The 10196-nt window shown below is 51.2% G+C and overlaps 1 pseudogene; it reads right to left on the bottom strand.

Annotated features, from left to right (window-relative positions):
* Positions 1-4019: 4019 nt before the first annotated feature.
* On the bottom strand, positions 4020-5359 carry LOC134368470 (paraneoplastic antigen-like protein 5; annotated as a pseudogene).
* Between the last annotated feature and the right edge of the window lie 4837 nt (positions 5360-10196).

Here is a 10196-nt window from a genome sequence, read left to right as displayed (position 1 = left end):
TTTTAATTCCTCCACAGCACTTCACATGGTAAGTTTTGTGTAGTGCAAATAACATCATTATTTTTTGAGTGAATAGTGAACATTTAAAACAGAAGCTATGTTTTTTCTTAACTTAAAGAGGTTCCATGACAGGCCATTTTATTCCTTCTTAGGAATCATGGTACCGGAACTGTGAGTGAAAATAAATGGGGCATTACCTCCTAAAAAGTGATGGTATTTTATGGTTTGGGACTGCCAGTCTTTTTCTGTCTTTGTTCCATCTTGACCAGAACTGTTCATCAACCCATTTTTCAGAGTTAAGTATAAAACTATTGCACCTCCCGTAATATTAGTCTTTCACTCAAATCTTACATTTAAAAATTTCTTAAGTGGGTATTTTTATCTCCGTGTATTTACTATAACATTTTAAGTTGCAATAAATAACAAGCCTATGTATGAAAAGTTGTGCCTTTTGAAATTTAATTTTACCTGTTTAGAATGTGACATGAAAGTGGCTTATAACTGAAGTGGACTTTTTGTTTTAGGCTCTCAAGGACTTGGATGGGAATGATGAAAGTCTCCTTATTGACGAACAAAGTGAACTTAACAAAGACATGGCCGTGTTGCAGCAAAACATTATGATGGGAACTGTAAGTAGTGTCTCTTTAATATTAGAGACTAAGGGTGGGTGTGAGCACTGGAACACTTTGTGGAGTTGCGCGTGAGAATTACGTACATTTCATTTCTGAAACAGCATCAGCAAGAAATGGCAGTTATTGAAATATCTCTTCGATCACTGTAATTCTGAAGACTCTGAAGAGGGAACTTGAACCTCAGTTATATGACACAAGTATAACATTAGCTACACTAAACTCCATTACAGTGGCGTAGAAATTCTAGTATAAATCAGTATATCTTGTTTATCATTAGTTTCTTTGTTCAGTGCAGATCACATTGCTGTTAACCAGCGAGTGTACCCTCAACAGTTACGTGAATACCAAAGTTGCATATATCAGGCTTCCAGCCCTTCGATAGTAATGGTGACTTTTTCTCATTAAACCTGTCAGTTAACTTTTAGCAAGAAAGGTGACTTAATTTTAAGTTTGGCCTCAGTGGATCGCTATCAGTCCCAAGAGGTAGAAAGTACAGGCATGGAAGGTTAGATTGTTCTTTCCGAAGGAAAATATAAGAGAAGACAATATCGATTTTATCTGTGCACCCTTCTGTATTACTAACCTGGTTACAAAGCCAATTTCAATGAAAATTTGATTTCATAGGAAAACCTATTCTATGGCCGTAAAAATGATTAAAAGCAACTTCTGTTTGTGTTCTTGAAGAAAATTAAAGTGCTAAAAATTATCGAGACAACTGAACAAGATAAATAAATACCAGTTCTGAGCCATGGATTTGTGAATATGTCATTTTCATAGAGACACCAAAATGTCATTTAATTGGTTTTGGTCCACTATTAATGACACCTGCTCTTAGCATTGATTTAGGAATTTTGCTAATGTATATGTATAATGAATTATTTGTGGTTTATGTATTTTACGTCTATTTTTAAAGATAAATTGTCGAGAGTACTTTGCTTTCCATGTATAATATTCAGTGGTATGTGGAAGTTTCAATGCACATGCATCTAAAACCTTGAATCGATAATTCTCATACATTTCCTTTTGTAATGTGCATTTTATACATTTAACAATATGCACAGTCTTCATTTTATTTAATAACTTTGAAATTGTTTGAGAATATATTTCAAACAACTTAGTAAAATGTGTTCTTTGGTTGAGTTACTGAACTTGCTTTCACAAACCATTCAAAATAAAATAGTCCCACTTGGAGAAGAGCTGGGGTCCTGGGGCCTGGTGTCTGCCTGCTGTTTCTCGCCCTCCCTTCAACTTCTACCCACTTATTCCTGGGGCTGCCTCAGTGCCCTGGTGACCCAACCAGCCACTGCAGATTGTCATGTAACTGGGCTCTGTGCATCCCAGGGGCCCCCACTGACCATCATGGCCCCTGCCCCTCACTTCCCCCAATTTTAACCTGGCCCCTATGTCCCCTCATCCCCACCTACATCCCAGTTCAGGCTGGCCCAGCCGTCAATTGCCCACAGCAGAAGCGAGACTCAATTGCAACATCCAGAGAACTTTTTCTTGTCCAGAGACAAGAAAAATCTGCTGAACCACTGAGGAGAAGGGGACGGCATCACAAAGAGGACATCCTAACAGTCACGAGAGGTCATGAGTCATGGGGACCCCTCCTCCTGGGGTTCCTGACCAGGTGCCACATCTGCCACCCACACTGTGGCCCTAACACATTCTCCCTTCCTTAGGGCTCCCCGATCTGCCTCTGGCCAGGACGGTGGACTCTGGAAATGTCCACTCACTTGAGGGAACCCGCTCCTGGGCTGACCCTCTGGGCCAGGGTCCTGCCCTATGGCCTGCACATGACAGTCACAGGGCACTAGAGAACATGGCAGGGAACACACCATGAGCCAGAGAAACTGAGGCATGAGTAAGAACAGGGTGGACATCAGAGCTCGGAGACTCCGGGAGGAAAGGCTCAGTTAAGGTCACACACATTCCCACAAGAACAAGCAGCCGGTAGCCTAAATCTTCACTGAGAAAGCGGAGGTGGAGCTGGTGACACTGGACAAGAGTGAGCAGAGCCTTGGCTCCTGGCCTGGAAGCTCACAGCACGTGCCCAGGCCCAGAGGTGGCTGACCCGGTAGGCCAGGTCGCACCCCGGGGTAGACACGAGCCTCACGGGTTTGAACAGACACGATGGCGGTGGGGGATGGGGAATGGGAGCCCTTGCTTGACACGGGAGTCACCTCGGGGCCAACACAGATAAGGGTGGGCTTCACAGAACAGGGAACAGCCTGACCCAGGACTGGAAATGGGGGACCCCTCTTGGGAGACCCCGGCAGCTCCACCATTGAAATGGCCTCTTTCCCCCTAATGTTTCCCAGTCCAGTGCAGGTGGCCGCCGTCTTCAGGTCCCTCATCGAGGCCTTGGCCGGACACTCAGGGCTGCCTCCAGGCCAGCTGCCCGAGGTGGCGGGGTGTGGGGCAGGGCTCGGCATCGGTGGGTGCTCAGCTGTGGTCCACCATGCCAGTCCCAGGTTCTCCTTGCCTTCTCTCTCCTGTGGCTCTGCACAAACACGACAGAATGAGACAACACCCCGCACTCCTCCCTCCTCCTCTTCCTCTTCCTTCTGCTCCCCCCCCCTCCTGCTCCTCCTGTTTGGAACAAAAACTTTCCTGCACACTCAATCTGGCCTAAGCCAGCTATGGGGACACTGGTCCACTGTATACCCAGCACCCCTGCCTGGGGGTCTTATCCTCGCAGACTTTGGTCGTTTTGCCCACTGAGCCCTGTCAGGCCACAGGGGGAGAAAACTGCCTCTCAGCTGGCATGGGGCTCCCAGGTCCTTTGTGTCCCCTGCCCTCAGCTCAATGGTGCTTTCTTCCTGGGGCTCCCCTAGAGCAGTATAGTTGATCCTGAAGACGGGCTGGATCCTGTGGACTCCCCTCTGAGATGTTACTTCTCTGCTTTGCAGCTCTTCCTCACCAGCACTGATTCCTTCTGGCTGGGGCAGTCCCTGAGCAGTCTTTTCCAGGCCCCACACAGCCTGGGGGCTGGTGAGCTTCTTTAGCTCAGAGCACACAGGGTGGGTGTTAGGGGCTGGCCAGATGACTGGGCTTGTGCCTGGGCCAGAGCCCTCAGCTGTACCTTTTGAGCCTCTACTTTCCTGGGGTCCCCACCCGAGGCTCGGGCGCCCCATGTGCTGGGTGCAGCAGCTCCCCACTTGCATCTCTGGCACCTCGTCAGGGCCCTCAATGAGTCACATGGGGTTTGGTCTTGGTTGGTGGAGTCCTTTCCAGCTGGTGAAGGAGGACGGGGCACAGCCTGGGCCTGGCTGCCCTGCCCCTCTGACCCACTCAAGTCAGCTGTTGTTTTCCTGGGCTGCCCCTTCCCCTTGATAAAATGTCTCTGCTGCCTGCTAGGAGAAGCGGTGCCTGGATCTTCTGAGCCTATGCGTCGTAGGGCTCGGGGTGGCTCATGGCCCCAGCCCCCGTCTCATTTCCCGATGCTGCTGTCTCCTGCTACAACCTGTGTCCTCCCCAGTGATGGAGTTTTGTCTTCAGCCACTGCACACGCTGCCTGGCCATGGCCTTCTTCCCCAGTGCTGTGACAGAACAGCAGTTGGCTGCGCTTCAGTGATGGGAGAGCCCCTTCCTGTAGGGTCTGGCTGCTGCTCTCGCCAAAAGACTGACTGCATGGGGACCTGAGCTGCGGGGACTGCCTGCCCATGGCCCCCGATACTGCCTGCCTACCAGAGGCCTTCCGGTCTCTTCCTACACGACTCTGCTTCTCCTTCATCACAGCCATGGTGGCCTCCCTCTCCTCTTCATCTCGAATGACTTTCATTAACTCCATAAATATGGGGTGACAGTCTCACTGATCAAGGAGCTTGAGCTTGTGCTGGAGGGTGGTGGACATGCAGGTCCGAGCTAGAAAATGTTTCAGATGAATCATGTCTGTGCTCTGCTCTAAGGGGCTCTGCTCCACGGCTTTCTGCAGCAGGGGCTCTAAGCGTAGCAAGTAAGCAGAGACTTTCTCTCAGGTCTTCTGAATGGTCTGAAGAAACCTAAACTGAGAGCTTCTAAAGTCCTCTTTATCCCCAAAGATCTGCTTCAGGGCATCCAGGCACTGCTCCACAGTGATAGAGTCATTGTGGGCCCAGAGCACCTGCATGATGGACAGGGCAGAGCCGCATAAACTCTCCAGCAGACGCCACCTCTTCTCCACCTCAGGCACTTGCCACATCTGCATCATGTCAGTGACCTGCTCCAGCCACACTTCAAAGGTCTCTTCGCCTGGGCCTGGGAAAGCACTTCCCGAAAACACTTTCGGTTTTTGGTACCACGTGCTATCTTCCAGAGGCTGCAAAACTGCTGGTCGGACTTGGCTCGAGCCCTCAGTGGACAAGGTGCTATAGGCCAGGGTTTTGGCCACGTCTACCACTCTCCGGCCCTCATCTTTCAGGAAGTACTTCAGTCTATTGATAAATTGTTCAAATGGGTTCCGTAGTTTTACCACCACTTCTCAGGTGCCCCCATTTCCTGGTATCTGACTAGGGATTGTAGCAAAATTGACAGTCAGCCAACTCGATGAGGACAGCCTTGGCATTGTCTTCCCTTAGGAACGTTTTGCCCAGCACCCTGTACGCACACAGGGGCTTGAAGCCTGCCTTCACGGTCTCTTTAATTTCAGCCTCACTACACTCCACGGGGATGCCCACGATCAGCAGGGCCTTCCTGGGGTCCAGGTCCATGCCCTTGCACCAATCCTCTAACGGTGTCTCCGCCATGGCTCTCACTGCCCACAGACTGATCTAATACTAGGGCACTAATCAGCTCAGAGCTTTACCAGGACTCAAATAATTCTGAGCCAATGCCAAGGAGGAAGGCAGAAGTGCCCCAGGTTTCCACAGCCTGTAATGCAAAGTGGTGAGGGCATCGTTAACACCCACTCCCCACCTCCACCCAGAGCACCTCCTCTGCCCCCACCTCCCCATGCAGGGATTTAGTTCCTGATTCCCAGGCCTCCTGCAGTTATTTTGTGGAGAGCAGAGTGTGGAGGGTCTCCCCAGGCAAATCTCCCCCACCTCAGCCTTCCTAGGTGAACTCCATTTTCTGTGGGTTCCTCCTTGAAATCTGTGTGCTGTGCATGCCTGTGGTGAAAAGGCCAGTCTCAGGAGGCAGGGCCTGATGCCTGGGGACACTCACAAAGCCCTCGAGGAAGGAGAGGGCAGGAAAATGCCCCCCACCCCGTGTGGCTCTGCTGCCCCACAATAGCTGGCTCCCTCCTTGCCGGGGCAAAGGCTGGCAGAAGGAGCTGCAGAGCTCTCCTCTTTCTCAGAAAATGCCTGACAGATGAGAGAGATGGCTGGAGCTCTGTGCAGTGCAATGAGAGGGGCGGGTATAGAGCGCGTGTGACGAGCTGCAGTGCTGCCATAGATGCCGAGAACAGTGTGGACCATGGGTTTGCATTGCAGGAGGATGTCTGCAGTAAGGTTAAGGCCCTCAAGGAACAACAGGTGATGTCACCGGCTTCCAACCAATGAAGCATCTTAGCCACAAGGGGGTGAGTGAGGGAAGGGGCGGTGCGGGGTGAGGTGGGCAGCAAGGGGTGAGTGCTGAAAAATAAGAGCTTGTGCTTTCAAATTGTGTGGAAGCTGGGATCAGGGGCTGAAAACGGACCCAGAAAGGGTCTCCTCTGCTACACTGCAGGAAACAGACAACTCTTGCTGTAGGTGTGGCCCTGCCCTGCAGTCTGTGAGCCCTGGCAGGCAGCCCCTCCACTCCTGCTCTTTGCCAGGGTTACACAGGTCCCTCCCAACACAGCCCACCTCCCAGCTGCTCACCCTGCTGAGTAGGTCCCACCAGCAGTTCAGATGCTGCTGCGATTCCGATTCCACTAGCACTCAGCACTCCCTCTGCCCTCTAGCTCTGTCCAGTCAGGCAGATCCAGAGGTGATGGGTCCCGCTCCACTGGATCTATCCAAAGCAAGACAGACGTATGTTGGTTCTGGTCCACGTCTCCCGCTCAGGTTGTGTCAATTCTGAGTCTCCAGAGGTGTATACAAGGACCCTGGTGCAGGGATACAAGAAACTACCCAACTGGGGGCTGCTGCTTAGGCAGAAAAGATCCAGGGGTAATGATGCTGTTCCAACCCCAGCACAACCTCCACCAATTCCTAAAACCCACCCCACGGCAAAATCCACCCCACCCCCCTAAATCCACCCCTTCCCAAGTTCCACCTCTCCTCAAAGCCCTGCCCCCACCCAAGCCCAACCTTTATCCCCAAGCTTCCCACTCTCATTTCCCTGTGCTCCCCACTCCAACCCTGTTACCTACAGCCCCCTGTGCCCCTCACTCGTTCACATACAGCCCCCACCTTACTCACCCCCCCCATGCTTGAACAGGGATACATCAGTCAGTGGAAGTAGGAGGGGGTGGGGGGGAAGGGAAGGGCTAAAGCCACTTTCCCTCAAGAGCAAGGGTCAGAGACACTTGTCTTGACTAGGATGTCCCTGGGCAGGGTCAAGGGTGGAATAACTGACCCTGAATTTCCCAGGCTGGTAGTGATGCCTGGAAATGGCAGGGAGGCTGCACAGTGCTGGTGGGATTCAACTTCCAGGGAAAACTTAGGGCAACTGGCCCCTAGGAAGGTAGCAAGGGTCTTTGGAGGATCCCTTGTTATCTGGGTTGCCTTTGTGCCCGGGGCCCAGCTCCATACCTGCTGGAGATGCCTCCAGGCCGGATCGCTCGGGCAGGGCAGACAACACACCTATGTCACTGGTGCCACAGCAGTGCAGACTGGGCCACGAGGCTATGGTAGGAAGAGGAAGTCGGGTGACAAGCCCGCTAAGGGAACTGCACATGGCCCGCTCGCGCCTGTGCCCTGGCTGCAGCGACCTCTCCCCCACACCCTGCCCAAAAGGGGTTCCTCCCCCCACCCCCTGCCCCTGCCCCACGTGTGCATGGGTGACAGAGAATTCTAACGGGGCTGGGAGCTGCTTACATTGCAAGAGTAGGTCTGAGTCCAGCTGCTTATTGTCTGATGGAGAACACCAGGCCCGCCATTTGTCACACCAGAGGCAGCACCCATTGCTGCTCCAGTAGCACCTGTCTCTCCCTCATTGGATGGGACATATGGTGGGACAGTCACCAGTCCCTCTTCTTATTTATATATATATTCCAAGGTGCCAGCACAGGGCCAGATGCAAAGTATGGGCCCAGTGGGTGCTTACTGACTGACACTCAGGGTTCCTATTTATTTTTTACTGGGCTGTGTTTGAGGGGAAAAGAGCAAAAATACAGCTGCATCCTGCATTTCACACGGGTATGAAATTCTTCAGTGGCCCCTTGGCCTGGGGCTCCAGGGTGTGGGCGCAGGTAGGGCCCAGCGGACCTCTGAGGAGACGTCCTGGCGTTGGTGTCACCTCGGGTCTGAGATCCCTACCAGGTGGGTCAGGACAGGGGGAGGGTGGCTGTGGGGCCGCGTGCGTGCGGTCGGGCGGGGAGGGGACCTTCTGTGTCTGTCCCTCCTGCCCTGCTGGCCCCCTGTCAGGAAGGGACGCCCAGTGCCTGGAGGACCTCAGAGGGCGTCCGGGCCAGTGAGAGGCCAGCGACCTCGCCTGGCCATGCAGGACCAGCGTAGAGGGTTCGCTTCCCGTGGAGACGGCCGGGAGTTGGTCATGACCCCACGGCCGGCCCTGTCCCTGGCTCGCAGGGGGCCCTTGGGCAGCGGGAGCAGCGCTGAGTTTCTTTGCGTCCAAGCGACAGGAGCCCCGCAGTGGGGCGACGGGCGGGACCGGGGCTGGCGTCCTCTCCTCGTCGCCTCCTGCTGCCAGCACAGACTGTAGGGCAGGACAGCACCACGCCTGTGCAGCCCGGGACGTGCCCTCTGGCTGTCGTGTGGCTTGCCTGTCTCTGCAGTGTGGCTCTGCTCTCCCGAGTTCCAGGAATTGTCTGCAGCGCGGGGAGACAGCGCACCCTGGCGCCTGCTGGAGGGAAGCGCAGGGGAAGGAAGGCCAGGTCCCCGGTGGAGGCTCAGGCGATGGCAGCCCTTGACGATGAGCACCAAGGGAAGGACGCCCGCGGGGCCCCCGAAGAAGGGGCCTGCCTCAGGGCTCTGTCTCTCTGATCTCTTTACAGGTGGAGCACGTGGGCGCCACCGCTCCCCAGGCTCACTTCTTCGGATTCCACCTGTTCCAAACGCTAAACAGCCCATGGTTCTAAAGCCTGTTCCTGGCCTTCAGGGTTCCCCTGTCATGCTCCCACCCTGTAGCAGTCGGAGAGTTCCAGACGCTCCTGCAGCAGCCCTTCTGGACGTGAGCATTCCTTCTTCTTAAATGTGTCATGAGTAGGACCTGGTTTACTGTGACTGGAAGCCAGAAAGGCTTGCAGAAACGTCTCCAGAAAACCTTTCTGGGCTATGGCCTAACTTCCTCTCACCTGCACATGATGATTCCCTGTACTGTATAGGTCTGTTCCAAAAGCCTTTGTAGTCCAAAGGCCTTAGAAATTCCATGGTGAGAGTATTTCTCCATGAGAAATGACTAAAATCACACACATCTGGTAAAACTGTTTTTCATCTTTATTTTAATGCAGGACACGATGCAGGAAGTGATGAGCGTCGGCACAAAAGGCCTTTTGCAGAAGCAGATAAGCAAGATGAGGGGTAATGTGTTTAAAGTAATTTTGCTTGCTGATAAAGTCCTGGACTAGAGTCAACCTTGGCTCATGTAGGAGTTATTGTATGTAAAACATTCGGCATGTTTCTTCCAAAACAAGCTTGGTATGTTAGGCACTCTTAATTTAAAAGCTGATGTAATTTCTTCACAGGAATAAAGTACCGAATAGGTGGGAAAGATTAGAACGTCTCTTTTACGAGATATTTGTAGTTAAGGAAGATTATTTTAAACCCGATAACTTATAACAGGAAATTTTATTCAGTGGACTGTATTACTGTCATGTAATTCCTTATTGTCATGTACGAGATCTTAAATGAGTATCTGGCATGACTTGGCTTTACAGATTTCCTAATTCACCCTTTGTAACTGTTGATGTGAACAGCATGGTTCTCACACTGGTGAGGTAGGAGTGATGCTTTTATTTTGTACATTTGTGCATTCAATGGCCTGTGGAGTATTGGGAGAATATTGGATGGATTTATCTCAGTTCCACTTTGTGTCACAGAGTATGTGATCAGTTTTTAAAATCAATTTTCTATTTTCTCTTTTAGGTTATTTTCTATAACATTCCTATTCTTTTTATTTTTGGAGTGGGTGCAGTGCAGATTGGAACCTCTAAAATAACTCCTTTTTGTGATAATTATATTATACATGCTGCCTTAGAGAATGAAAGAAAACATTGCTAGCATATGAGTAATGTGATCAGATCCAAGAATTTTTAAATTTGAAATGATTGGTGAGATATTGGTTACATTAACTTTGTTAGAGGACAACTAATAACAAAGCATCAGATTCAAGTTTTGACTGCTGTACATGAATAATTCATGTAAGCAAGTATGTTTTGAAAGCTTTGTGCTATGTAGTGGTGACAATGTCCTGCACTTATGGCTGGTCTTATAAATTGTTTATTGTTGGTGGCAAACTGGATGTATAAAATATTTGTAT

Source organism: Cynocephalus volans, chromosome X (assembly GCF_027409185.1).
Source record: "Cynocephalus volans isolate mCynVol1 chromosome X, mCynVol1.pri, whole genome shotgun sequence".
Classification (NCBI taxonomy): Eukaryota; Metazoa; Chordata; class Mammalia; order Dermoptera; family Cynocephalidae; genus Cynocephalus; species Cynocephalus volans.
The sequence above is the reverse complement of the archived record's forward strand: the minus strand, read 5'-3'. Positions and strand labels throughout refer to the sequence as shown.